A 14,657-nucleotide genomic window follows, 5' to 3' on the forward strand; every position below is an offset into this window, starting at 1 on the left:
ACTGCCCTAATGATATTTCTGAAAGCATTATTCTCTTTATGATAAATAACACATTTGTTTCACATTCTGTGAAAAATACAGATCTTAAATGAAGGTGTTTCAGAACCTTCTGTAATGACTGCTTTTATAACCAAAGGTTCTGCAAGGTAAATGGGTACCAAGAAAGTTATCTTCCATTTTCCTTTCCTGAATATCATAGTCTTGTCTTACTGGTTTGCTTCAGTTTATCACAGCCCAAATCCCGCCATCTGGACCCATGCTTACACTTCTGTAACCATTTCAGCAACCTGGAATACATTATTTACATCCTTCAACATACTTTGGAAAGTACAGAGCTTTTTCATACGTAGACTACTTCTGCGCGCTTTAGGATGTCCATCTGCAGACATTCTCCAGTTCCTTTCCTGGCCCAATGATTGGAAGTATTTCAGTATCTCAATAACTATATCTCAATATCTATTTTTAACTGCGGAAATATTTTCCAGAATAAGTAAATGCTACAGTGGAATTTTTCCAACAGCATTAAACTTCTTATTTGAGGTTCTGCACTGTTTAAGGTGAAAAAGAGAGATTTTCTCATGTTCTAGCATTACTGAAGCAGTACCATGGAGGGATTTTTCCACACCTGCCACCTAATGCTATTTATCCAGGTGATTTTTATTTGCCTTAAACACTAAACATAAAGTACAGAGCTGGAGCCTGCTGTGTTGCCAGAATGGCCCATAGGTGGTCAGTACAAACTCCTGGTTCTCAGGCTGTGTCAGGGTTGGTATTAGGTTTAGTCCAGACTTTTCCCTATGTTGCCACTAGAAAATGGATGAGTGAAACATCCACTCATTGATCAGTATACTGATTTAATAGTCTGACTCATAAAAACAGGTTAGAAACACGCTAACATTAATTTCAGTGGGAATGAGGAATTCTTGGCATACTCTTCTGCTGGACATTCAGCATAACTCCTGTAGGTCCATTGAGCAGAGTGGCATAAGGATCCAGCAGAAAAGCTGGATCATGCAAGAAATTGTAATCAAATCACTAAAAATACAAATCCCTGAAGAAAATACACTGACAGTCCTGCCATAGGCAGGAATCTAGGATTGAAATAATAAGATTTCATTCAGTTCACATAGATGAACAAAATCTTTTTTCCAAGACAGAGGTCAACGCAATCTACTACTCTTTTCTTTGGTGCTTAATGCATGTCTTTGTGCTCCTCTGCCTTTCCTCATAAGGCTATATTTGCTCTTTATCACTCACGTCCTTTTTAAGGTCCTCTTCTCACAAAAAGCAGTATATTTTCCATAACACACAGGCTCCCAGTCCTTGATTTCCTCCTGTAGCTCCAGCCCTTTCCCTCTCTTCCTTGTTTTAGGATAGCCATTGACTTTGGCTGCAGGCTTTCCTTTGAAGTAGATTTTGCCTACTATGTTCAAACCCCAAATCTACAATATTTTGTCATGTATTTTAATTTTGATAGAAATGTGTGTTCTAATGGCAAACAATTAAAAAATAATTCTACACATGTCCACAGTTATGGAGCACAGAATTTCATATGAACAGAATTGATCTGTATTAACAGATCTGTAGAATATATGCCCAGAGGGGCCACCAGGATAATTTAGTCTGAACTCGGACACAGACTCTAGTAATTTTCCCAGAAGCCTCACAAAAAGCACATGTTTTAGAAAGCTGTCTAGTCTTATCCTGGCAATTCCAGGTGCTGCTCACACTGCCATGGCTGGTAAGTACTGTCAGCGATTAAATACCCTCCTGCTGCTGGGAAATGGCATCCTAGTGCAAAATTGCATTCCACTAAATTCAGCTTTCAGAAATCACATCTCCTTATGTTTTTATCTGCAAGGCTGAACATCCCCCTTGTTATCAAGTATCTTTTCTATGACTAAGGATATGTATGAAATCATAAATCAACTCTTCATTTTCCTCTGCAGAAGGTTTGAGCACCACAAGATTAATTTTTGTAAGACTGCCTAGGTAATACTTGTTTCCCTCTTTTGTGAAATACCAGAATCATCCTAAAATGTGAACAGTACAGGGCATAATCACCTAGCAAGAGTCTTACCAACACTGTATACAGAGGTAAAGCCTCTACTTTATCTCAGCTTTATTTCCTCTTTCCCTGTGCAGTTATTATCACCTGGACTATCACTCCTATCATCCCTTCAGCCTCTGCTGTGGCCAGCTGTGGAGGGATGGAGAGGGCAGAAGGCACTGGGGGGATGAGAATGGCTCTACAGATCTCCTGCCTGCCTAAAAGTACCAGTTATGAATGCTGCTACAAAAATTTAAATGCCTGGAGGCTCCTGTTGGTTCCATTGCACATCCCCCTGTGATTCCCTCCTAGCAGTATGGGAACCTCTTCCTTATTTCCTCTTTAAAACTGCATCTCTTGTAGTGTTCTCAGCAGGAAAAGGGAGAACAGTAGCGCGTCTGGGGCTCTGACGCAGAAGGGACCTGCCTGCTCCAACTAACAGCATCCTCTGTTTTACCTCATGGCAGCTCTGTTAAGCTTTCTCGAAGTCGAACTTCCCACCAGTGACTGCCAAAGACCTGCTTTTTAACCTGGCTATTTGGAGGAGCTCCTTTGACCAGATCTGCTATCCCTGAAACCTGACTGATGGATGCTGATAAGAATCTAGTCTCTGGCTGACCATATATTTTAGCTCCTACTTCTTCCTGGAGTCCAGAGTTACTTGTGAGGTTATTTTGTGTGGGATTGACATCGAATCTGTTGTTGATGTGGGGTCTCATTTCTCATTTTCCAGGACTGGGATTATATTCTCTGTTACATTCATGTTCACATAATTGAAGTATCAGAATAAAGCCCACTAATTTAGTCGGAATAACTGTAGCGTAGACCTGTTTTTTTTTAACATCTCTTGGTTTTTAAACATGAGAAAGGAAGTATTATTTTGAGTACAATTTAATGTTATCAAGTAAATAACCTGGGGCCTTAACATAAGTGTATACATCTCTTAAAAAGTATTCCCCCCACTGAAATGTCCAGTCAAAGTCTATGTAGCTTTTCAATAAGACAACATATGGAGCTGGACATACAGCTTTGTTTCTCAGATAATAGTGATGACAAGTTATTAACTACATATTTTTATAGCAACATTTAGTAAATTATATGGTAGCCAACTTCCTTTTCAGATTATAATGTAATCAGTACCATTTTCTTGACAAAATATAGCCAATCCCAATAGAACATATAAAAACTGCGAGAGGAATTGGATTATTAGTACTGAAGAGTTACATCTGGGAGTTTGGCAAGAGAGATTTTACCACCAGAATCTAAGACATCACCTGCTTCATCCCTTTCAGGCACTGCAAGTATAGCCTTTGTGCTTATAGCCCCTTAGCTGAATCTTTGCATGCTTGCTTTTCAATGCAAGATGACTTTTTTTCATGGAAGAATAGTATTATATATCCTCCTTTCCAGAATCCTCATCACCCTTAAGTTCTTCATTCCAGCGCTGTGCTGCACTCCCCACCTCTCTACCTGCAGTCATAATTGTAATTTCATAATTAAGCAATAAACACAGAGTGGGGAGAGAAGATGCTGCTTTCAGCAGCTTAACTGACCATTTCTTTTGGACTGGAATTAATCTATTGACCAATCCATCTGTGCAAATGCTTATGCTTTTTTAGCTGTGAACAGGCAAACGGCAATGTGCGCTGGAGTTTGTGAAACATCATTCACCACCTTTCAGGGTCCTCCTGTGCTACACGGTGGCGCTCTACTGAACTGTGGAGTTTGAGCACAAAAGATGCTCTTTTGGACTGAGCAGCAGCAAAGGACATCAAGAGTACACAGTGCAAGGGACACTCACAGCAAAGCAGAGCATCAGAAAGCGCCTTGGTCTGCTGTAATTTAGCCCTCACTTACAAAGAAGGATTAACACTTGATCAAACACACCTATTTCTAAAAGCCACAGGAATCTCAGAAGGCAAAATCCTCCTTACAGGAGCATACAACCCCCCTTTGAACATGGGGATCTCAGGGGCCCATGGGTATTTCCCAGAGCAGCCAACAGCTCTGGGAATGCCTACTCTGCTCTGCAAGGCAGCAGCCCACACCCCTGAGGTTCACAGGAGCCAGGGGCAATACAACACCCTCACCCCACAGCCCCTCAAGGTTTCTTCTGGGTTACAGGTCTTCTAATACTGCTTCATGCATCAATTGACACAGACAGAACACAACAGCTTTTGGCATTCATATGCACACAGAAGGAATTCACTCCTTCAAATAGTATTTACTGCTCCTTCCCATAAATCCCAGAGTCAGACGTTTTCACCTAAAGGGCAAATCACCACCACCATTCTCTTCCTGCACCTATACGGAGCCTACAGTATGTGAGTGCACACAGTCCTTGCTGAAAACACTTAATGCCCCCATCCATTATACCAAAAGTACACAATGACTGTCTATAATTTTTAAATGTGCAATATTTTATAATAGCATTTATACTGTTTATCAGACTATGGTTATAGACCTGTAAAGTCCATTGGGTTTTTATTAGGGAGACAGAAACTCTCTCTGGTGTAATGATTCCTCCCCACAACTATTTTCCCAACAGTGGGCAGGTACTGTGGAAAGCCACCACAGTTCATCACAGCACCCCAAAGACTCTCTGTGTAATTGTCAACCATCTACTACAGCACTACCCTCTCTGACTTCATCATTTGTCTGACTCTCAGAGAAATCCTTTCCCCCACTCCCTGTTAGATGATCTGCTACAGATCTAGAGCTGTAGTTTTGTTCCTTGCCTTGGGGGACACAAGATCCCAGTGGGCAAATCCTCTCCAGAGTGTGATAAAGACTGGGAGATCTGATGCAGAAGAAGTGTGAATGCTTCTGTTTCCTTTTGAGGAGCATCATCATGATCTTTGCAGTCTTTCCAAGGGAAGATTTGAACTGTGACATGGTAGAAGATGGAGAATTTTCTAGACCAACAAAGTGCAGATTAAGGTTTACTTACAGCAAAGGTTTACTTACAGCAAAGGTTTACTTACAAAGTTTGCTGATGACACGAAACTAGGGGCAGCTGTTGATGCTGTTGAGGGCAAAGAGGCCTTGCAAAGGGATCTGGACAAATTGGAGAGCTGGGCAATCACCAACCACATAAAGTTTAACAAGGGCAAGTGTCGGGTTTTACACCTGGGACATGGCAACATCTGGTTCTGGTTGATGGCAAGTTGAACGTGAGCCAACAGTGTGCCCTGGCAGCCAAGAAGGCCCACTGTGTCCTAGCGTGCATTAAATATGGCTTTGCTAGTGGTTCGAGGGAGATGATTTCTGGTATATTGGTATGCTGCTAATTTTTCTGCTATTTACTGAGTGTTAGGGATCATTACTTTCAAATCACTAAAAACTGTGGAATTTATTAATTATAACTAGAATATATATGCATAATTGCAATTGAAATTTAATGTTTAGTAAGAATTAAAAAATATTTATTTTGCATACGTACTTCTTATGATACCTCTAAAGACTCTGATCTATGAGAAGATTAAGCTTTTAATATCTGCTGTACTGTGCTTCCAGTGGGGATTAAATCCACTGCAGTTCTACTCTCCATTTCAACAACTGCTGTCTTTTACCTATTCTACATGACAACTGTGAAGGTCAGAAGAAAAATTAAATATAGCAGTGAATAAATATTTATGCAGTATAGGGATTAAATAAATGCATAAGAAACAAGATTGCAAGCAAGGATGAAAGACAAATTAAAGTCCCAAGTAACTTTTGTATATCGGTTCAAAACAAAAAGTGCTTTACAGTCACCTGACACTTTTTCTTAAAATGCTTTTAAATTAATAAGTTCCCATATAGGGCAAGGTAGATTGACTGTAGAAAATAAACAGAGGCAATTAAAATTAATCTTCTGCTTTCTGTAGTTTCATTAAACCACCTTCTTGTGGGGACAGAGAGGTGAAGGGGGGCCTGGGGTATAGCCCTGAAGGTGAAGTCCCTCCCTTGACAGGAGGCAACACCAACAGAGCTGCAAGTGTGATCGTGCAGGGCACAGTGGGTGCTAGGGTGTTAATGTAAGATACAATGCAGTATCCTTGTACAGGATCCTTGATGCTGCCTGACTCCAGTGACAGACACAGAGCATCAGAGCAGGGGAAAAGCAATGGATGGGAACCCCTACAGGTACCCAGGGTGTCTGAAGAGTCATTGCTAAGTGCTGGTCAAGCAACGCAACATCACATTTGCTATAGCCCACATGATGGCCTGATCTTGAATGAAATATTTTTAATTACTTGGGACCTATTCCCTGTTTGCAAATTTAAAATAAAAGAGTCATCTTGCCACTTCAAAAATTAAATGCATTTTAGCCTTCAATAATTTTCTGGGAATAAAAATAAATCAAAATCAAATCCAAAGATTTTTGCTTTCTAATAGAAATGAGAAGAATTAAATGATTATTTTTTGTTTTGCAGATGAAATTTAAAGTGAGGCTCAATATTCTGGTAGAATATTTACATTTCAGTGAAGCTTCATTTCCTGTCCAGAAAGCGGTCTACTACATTTCTCTACTTACATTTGATTAACTTAGAGAAAAACAAGGAGAAAAAGAGGAATATAGAGAAGCAAATGATAATTCAACCTCACAATTAGTCAGGCATGAAATGCAACATCCCCAGAGTTATGGTATGATCCTACTGCACAAATCTATCCTTGCACAGTTTTAAATCTCCACCATCCCCTTTCTTCACAAGTCTGCATGAATGCATTCTCAAAAAGATTTCTGGAAGTGATCAATAATAGGAAAATTTCAGCATTTTTGATTATTAGCATTCTCCAGTTCTTTGTTGAGAACAGTTATCATGCTCAGCTTTAATAGGTAATTTGTCAGCATTATAAGATAGCAAAGAAAGCAGGAAACACACTAAAAAATTGTTGACCTTGTTGGTTTACACAGTGTTTTGTTTAAATATTTATCAAAGCTTATATCTACTACAGTGTTAAATAAATTAATCACCTTTATTGGAAATGCATACCAATAGAATGTGGCACAAGGGACACAGTAACATGTTTATTTTCCCTTGGGCTATTTATAGCAGAGAAGTAAATTTGTTTCTGTTTCCAAAAGCAGTTAAAACAAATGGCACGAGAATGAAATTCAGACAAGCCTTAATAGTGAGATATTATAAAAGCAAGTGTACAATAGTAATGATAATGTTAAAAATAACAGTCATAATTATATTCCATGCTGATGCCACTGACATAGAATTCTCTTGAACCAGTCCATCTTGGTGAGCTCTAAACCAGCTCATCAGTGATTGCAACTTGTGGTTCAAATCTCAAGGCCTTGAAGAAAAGGAAAATGTAGGCAGTTGGCATTTACCATAAGTGACCCCACAGCTGACTTGGCAAAAACTGCAGTGAATCCCAGAACACTGCTGAAATTGAGTGTTGCTTTCAAAGGAGGGGTTTGCCCTTGACCCCCTGCCTTGATGTCCCCCACCAGTTTGGTGCCACTGCCCTGATGGTGCGATGCTGCTCTGAGCTGTGGAGACCTCACTGAGCATCATCATGGGGAGAAAGTTCATTCATGATGCACAAATCAGCCTGTGAAGGACTGGGAACTCCATGTTGATAGTAAAAATGGCTATCTCAATGTAATTGCATAGAATCATAGAATCATCAAGGTTGGAAAAGCCCTCTATGATCATCAAGTCCAATCGTCTGCCCAACACCACTGTGTCGACTAAACCATGTCCTGCAGTGCCATGTCTTACATGTTTATTGAGCGCTTCCAGGGACGGTGATTCCACCACTTCCCTGGGCAGCCTGTTCCAATGCTTCACTACTCTTTCAGTAAAGAACCTTTTCCTAATATCCAGTCTAAATCTCCTCTGACAGAACTTGCCCTATCACTTGTTACTTGGGAGAAGTCAACTCTCACCTCGCTACAGGGAGCTGCAGAGAGCAATGAGGTTTCCCTTCAGCTTCCCCTTCTCCAGGCTAAACAGTCCCAGTTCCAAAAACTGCTACCTTTTTTTTTTTTTTTCCATTTAATTTGCTACCATTAGGAGCCAGGAAACACAAGCTGAGATACAGTCAAAGCCAGAATCCAAAAAAAGAGCTCAGGAGAGGAAGGGATTATTTTCTCAGGGCTCCTGCATTTCAATTTCCTGATTGGATGTCTCTGACTTTTGGGAGCAGATGTCCCTCTGATCCCATCGACCTTATGATTCCCACAGGGCTCCTGGACCCCAGGTGAGAAGCCCAGACTGGACTCCATGCATCACTTCTAACCCCTCGGGCAGCACAGGACCCACACGTTTCACCTTGGGGTTATCATTAGCTGCATCTCTGAATGCCACATTGCACGACAGGTTAGAGACCTTTATGACACCTGAGCAATTTGCTGTAGATACTGAAAAAAATAAGGTGAAATATTGATTTGTCTCTGCAGAGAAGATAATTTATTGCTTTTCTTCCCTAATTTGCATATTGATTTCATTAACTTGTATAATATCCAGAAATCACTAACATGGCAGAAGAAATAAATTAGTGTTCTTCTTTTTATGGCTTGGACATGATGATTAGTTTTTATGATAAATACACAGAAAAATTAAAATGTGCTTATGAGGGTTATTAAAACCAGCGATGAACTCCATTTGCCACTAATTGAGAATCTGTATGACTTTTCAGTTTACAGTCATCAGATCCACCAACATCTGGAAAACCTTCCACTTTACAAGTGATCCTGTTTTCCAGAAGTTTTTATAAATATTAGCATATGGACTCACATGAAGATTTCTTGCAAGAAACCCCTAGTTTCCTGTTCTTCCCTTCTCTTTCTCTTCCCGTTTTAGTCAGAAGGATGAAGAAACCTGTGATTGAATAACCAGACACAACCATAACGCTCAAATGTAGGGGGAAAAAAAAAAAAGATGGGAAGTAAAGATTTTTTATGAAAAGAAATCCCAAGCTGAACCCTGGGAATAATTTATAGTGTATCCTATCCCAATTCCCAAGAACACGGTTGTATTTCTAGAATAAGAAATACGTTTGAACCATATGTGAATTAAAAGAGGGGGATTGCATTAACAGCTAGCAAGGTCTTCAACAGGCCCTTCAACCATCTGCAGAGCTCATCAATAACCATCACCAGGCAACAAGAAAAAGGAATAATATTGCCAAATGCACACCACTGTGACTACTGTGAGGTGTATTAATTAGCAGAAACAGATGTAACTTATTTCCAGGAGATTACGCTGGCTGATATCCCATGCTGCAGTTGACGCTGTTAATCCAGCACAGTGGCTAATTAGTCAGAGGTGTATATATATACTGGCGAAGCTTCATCACTTGCTCTTGACCCCCATCCCAGCTATAAATCCAATCCTGCTTCCATGTCATTTGGGAGAGGACACCCCAACCCGTGCCTTCATACAGAGAGTGAAAGATGCCAAATATTTGACCTCAACCTAAAACCGGGAGGATTGAAAAGAATCTCCTTAAAGGCTAGACTTTGCACAGATTCCTGTCAGTCAAGCGGCCGGTGAATGGAGTTTGCAGTGTTACAATGCAAAATTCTTAAGTTGTCATAAAGGTTTAAATTTCTATGCAGTTTTTTGAGTTTAAAACAGGTTTTGAATTGCAGCATTTGAAAGGGTCTGGGTTTCAGAGAAGAAACATTTTTGGCATGAAGTCCCATTCCATATCCACATCTTCAGGCAAAGACAAAGTTTTTTTTTGGGAAAGAAATCCCATGAAAGCCAGGATAAGGGGAAATGGCAAGTTACAGAAAAAGAAAGATTCAGAATTTTTCATCTAGAGAATCCGTAAATTGCCCATGTGCTCAGCAATATTTTACTGTTCCTGAACACTGATGCCTGCAACTATGAAAAGTATTACTCTGCCAGTCTTGAACCACTGTATCTCACCTCCTTATGGATGCTGACAGGAACTGATGGAAGGAAGAGGGTTTGCATTCCCTGGAGCATTTCAGCTTAACTCTGAGGGTAGCTCAAGGATTACTAACTCTGGCAAAATACATGACCCAGTATTGTGGGATAGTCTCACACAATGGTGTAGGATACAGCGCTGACTCATTGCCTGCAGCAGCTCAGCAGAGCCCGGCAGTAATACTGTGAGAAATCCAAGCACCTCTCACCCTACCTACACTCACCATGGTCAATTGAACTGTTTATGAATGCAGATAAATGAGGGTAACCGTATGGGTGACTCTCCAGGTAGCATCATTTTTTTTGCCCAGTTGAAGCCCCTCACTGTAATCAAATATTACACAAAGATGATACAAGGATTTTTCATATTTAACAAAATAAAATAATAACATGCACTCAATATTTAGCGATTTGTAAAATACTCCCAAAAGATACATAGTTTAAGATTATAGTTAAAACAATTTTTAAATCAGTAGAGTAAATAATATAAAGAAGCCGATAACGGTGTATACTTTTGTGGCACAAGCCTTCATTTATGTGGCAATCAGTCACCAACCGGGAAAACAAAGAATATTTTTTTTCTTTTTTGCATTTACATGATTAGTTCTTAACAGCAGTTTGATTGAAGAGTATTGCCTAAAGGTCCTCACCTCTTGCTTATTAAACACACTTTGTCTTGTACATAGAAGCAACACTGGCACACAGGATCTGATAGAATAAATTATGTGTGGGTTGTGAAGAAAAATGGCTATATCTTGATTCCTCATTTCTTTCCAATTCATGTCAACACTAAAGTGTGAGGGAAACCTCATAAACGTAGTACTTTTCTAAGCTTTTAATTAATCACTTTCCCTTTTACCACTCTCATATCATTAGTGATGTAACTAGCATTTGTATAAACTACTGTAATACCCTTTATGTTTTAATTAGAAACTTATTATCATGTATTATGTGTTATCAGTGATTGACTTATTTTAGGCCAACTTGATTATCTGTCTTAAATTACTGAGAAAATATCCACATTGCCACAGGAACATGCTATGCAGAATAGGAAGGAAAACTTCAAATAAAAACAAAAGTGTAAGCAAGTATTCTATCTGGTGTATCTACTGTATTTCTACCAGTGATATCCTGGAGTCACAGGGCAGGAAGGTTTCCTGGAGTCACAGGGCAGGAAGGTTTCCTGGAAGTGGTTGCTGCCTTGTTAAACAGGAGAAGACATATTGTAGGTCTTTCCACATCTACAAGATTCTTCCCAAGTAATTTCTTTCAGTATGGAAATACTGGGCTTTACCTGCTCTGCTTGAAGCAGTGTCACTTCTCAGAGGTAATGATCTATTTTAACCTCAACAAAACTCTATGAAGGCATGAGAGACTGGGAAAGACATCAGCAGTGGCAGATGTGTCACCTGCATAGGTGCTGTCCCTCCTGCTGCTTCATCACCTGCTGAGCTGCCAACAAAAGCAGTGTGCATTGACAGTCCTTGTCTGGGAGGGTCAGGTTAAAATAGTTTATTTATCTTCAGTAGCAGTATCACAAATAAGTAAACCCATTTGGATTTGTCAAAACTGACTTAAAGCGAGCCATGCCTTGGATATGGGAATTGACTGCAAAGTGAATTTACACTTGAGAGATTTGCTCAAGTGAGTGAGAATCTTGGTATTGATTCATTGAAGCAAGGAGTTTTCTCTGCAGCACTAACCCAAAATTACATACTGCTTCTTGAAGGTTCAGCTTGTCACACAGATTTTATGAACACTGGCCCTAGCAAAGGTGGAACTGGATGTAAGCAGAGGCAGGTGGTGGGGAGGACCACTTCCATCATACCTGGAGATCTGTTAACAAGTCTGGCTTCACATACCAAGAAATCATTTATAACATATGCACTGTGATAAATTTATAAATTCAGAGTATCACTGTATAAAAGTTCAAATGATAGAAGCTACAACAGTGCTAAAAATATTACTAAAATTATTGAACATAAAAGATAAAGAAAATCTTGCCAACAATTTATCAGTTTTATCATTGTGAATGATTTTCACTTAGAATATCTGAACATTTTACTAAGACCTATCTAAATTGAGTGATTTTTTCATAAATATTTTAGGAAGATTTAGAAAGTTAACAGAAATTAGGCTAAAATGACAGCTGCATTTTTTTCTGTTATTAAACACTAATAGAGATTTTGAGAGGCTGTTTTTATACTGTTATGCTAATGCCTACAACGCTCATGTTACAGTCATGTTATTCAAAGACCAAAGTAAAACAGCTCAGCAAAATAATGTATATATTATGTATGAGAAAGGTTGGCCCCAAACTGGAAGCCACTTCTCCAAGGATGGATGGAGGTGTGTCTCTAAGCACGGTGCCTCTGAACAAGCCTGCTGGCCTAAACCTCAGAACCACGGCAAGTGGGGAGGCAGGAGAGGAGGCAGGAGGGGAGGCAGACAATAGCCCCAAAGTTTCAGCTCAAAACCAGAGCCTGCTTTGCAAAGTGGGAAGGATGTGCTCTGAATGAAGGTTGATGGGCAAAATTTGTTGCAATGCTGAAAGTTCTTTGAAAGACGAACACGACTGCTTTCTTTTTTCCAAGCAAATCAAAGGATCTTCATCTCTTATCCACAGTTATTTTGTCATGCAACCATTTTTCCATCAATGAAGAGGCAGACTTTCTGCAGATAATCATTCTTCAATTTCTGATGCCATAGATTTTCCCTATTTTCTGTGACTCATATTGTTCGCTTGGTAAATGCAGAGAGAAGGGAAAGGACGAACACTTGTTCTCTTTGCAGCCCTTTCATCACTTTCCTACATTTTTTCATTACTGTACTCAATTTATCACTGAGAAAATACAGAAATAGAAAAGCTATATCCTTGACTCAAGACGGATTTGTTATCAGCAGGCTGATTCTTTGTAAAGCAGAAGAAATGTAAAAAATAAAATTGCCATTTCTGTTAATTGATTTGTAAAAATCTAGTTTTAAATCAGAAAAAATTTACTGAACCACAAATCTAGCAATACTTAATTTTTCTTTTAAAGCTTTCTGTCTTAAGTGGAAAGCCATTCCCAGGTCCCATTGACATGTTCCAACCAAGGGAACAATTAGCGAGCAACGCTAATTGTTGAGTGAGCAACGCTAATTGTTGAACGAGCACTCCAAATCCTATATGAGGGGAGACTTTGTCATTCTCTACAGCTTCTTGAAAGGAGGTTGTAGTGAGGTGGATATTGGTCTCATCTCCCAAGAATCAAGTGAAAGGGTGAGAGGAAATGGCCAGAAGTTGTGCCAAGGTGGGGTTAGATTGGATATTAGGAAAAATCACTTCACTGAAATAGTTATCCAGCACTGATACAGGCTGCCCAAGGAAGAGGTGGAGCCACCATCCCTGGGGGGATTTAAAAGCTGTGTGGATGTGGTGCTTTGGGATGTGGTTTAGTGATGGGGTTGACAGTGTTAGGTTAAGAGTTGGAACTGATGGTTTTAAAGGTCTTTTTGAACCTAAAAAAATTCTGTGATTCTGTGATTCTATGATCCTTCATAAACAGGGCACAGCTCTATGCCTCCTTCAGCCTTTTCCCAAGGGAGGTTAAATGTGCACACAATTGCACAGCCTGTGTAAGAGATGCTGATTTTTCTTGAATACATTTTCCTGTAACACCACCACATCTGTTTTTTGTAACCACAATTTCAGCTGTACTTAGCAAGCTAGAAGTAATTAGGTACTTTTTTGTTGACTGTCTAATTACTCTTCTTAACTTTTTTGAGCACAACTGAAATTAGTTAAAATGAAAAGCAAATCACTTGCTTTACAAAAAAACCCCTTACTAATTCCTGCGACTAATAGTACTGTAATGCGATGATGCGGTGTTATGTCTTTCTGGTATGAAAAACTGAAATAAAAGGAAATGAGAAAAATATGTTTCTGCAAGCCATACAGTCCTCAAAGCAATCATGTCCCATAAAGCAGCGTACATGTGTGCCTCGTGCAGGTGCACATGGGCCACATTCTAGCTGCAGAGAGGATCCCTCACCCAAAATAAAGACTACCAGGGTATGGATAGAAACAGAAGTCATTTTTAGTGGGAAATTCTTTCTGTGTAAATGGGAAAAAGATTTGTGTCTGTCAGACTATGCCTTTATGTCTTTTTCTTCTTAAAGAGAAGGTGGCCTGTCATAGTGCTGGCTCCCCCGGGCATACACAAGATGCAGAACAGGACTCTTATCTTTCTCATTCTATTTTTCCCATAGACATATCCCAAGCTACTTTCAACAACCAACACTCTTCAATCAAACTGCTGCTAAGGACTTAATCATTTAAAGGCAAAAAAAAAAGAAAAAGGAAAAAAGTGGGGAAAGGAAGGCAGTAATCTAGTGGTTAAAACTAAAGATTTCCCAGCTGGTAACTGATTGCTGCCTAAGTAAAGGTCTGAGCCATGGACAATATTCTATTTTGGTTGGATTGTTTAAGTTAATTTCGTGCACACACTGATATGGAAGTAGCCTGAAAAAAACCGTGATTCATTCTAAATATTTCTTTATTTAATTATTTCCTAGGCAAATTATGTCAAATTTTGATTTTATTTGCTTCTAAGAGGGATTTTTTCTCTAATTCAGATCTTCCCACATGTTCTGCTGCCCCCAACCCCCTGCCTGTGACTGGAGACTCATGCCAGGCCTGTGCAGCTTCTTCTGTGTAAGGATGAAAT

The 14,657-nt window shown here is 39.6% G+C and overlaps 1 protein-coding gene across 1 annotated transcript in view; it reads right to left on the reverse strand.

Annotated features, from left to right (window-relative positions):
• The window catches only part of LOC138723168 (neuronal growth regulator 1), a 289,849-nt gene that overhangs the window by 108,140 nt on the left and 167,052 nt on the right, over positions 1 to 14,657 (reverse strand). The gene's annotated exons all lie outside the window — the stretch shown is intronic.

Source organism: Phaenicophaeus curvirostris, chromosome 8 (assembly GCF_032191515.1).
Source record: "Phaenicophaeus curvirostris isolate KB17595 chromosome 8, BPBGC_Pcur_1.0, whole genome shotgun sequence".
Classification (NCBI taxonomy): domain Eukaryota; kingdom Metazoa; phylum Chordata; class Aves; order Cuculiformes; family Cuculidae; genus Phaenicophaeus; species Phaenicophaeus curvirostris.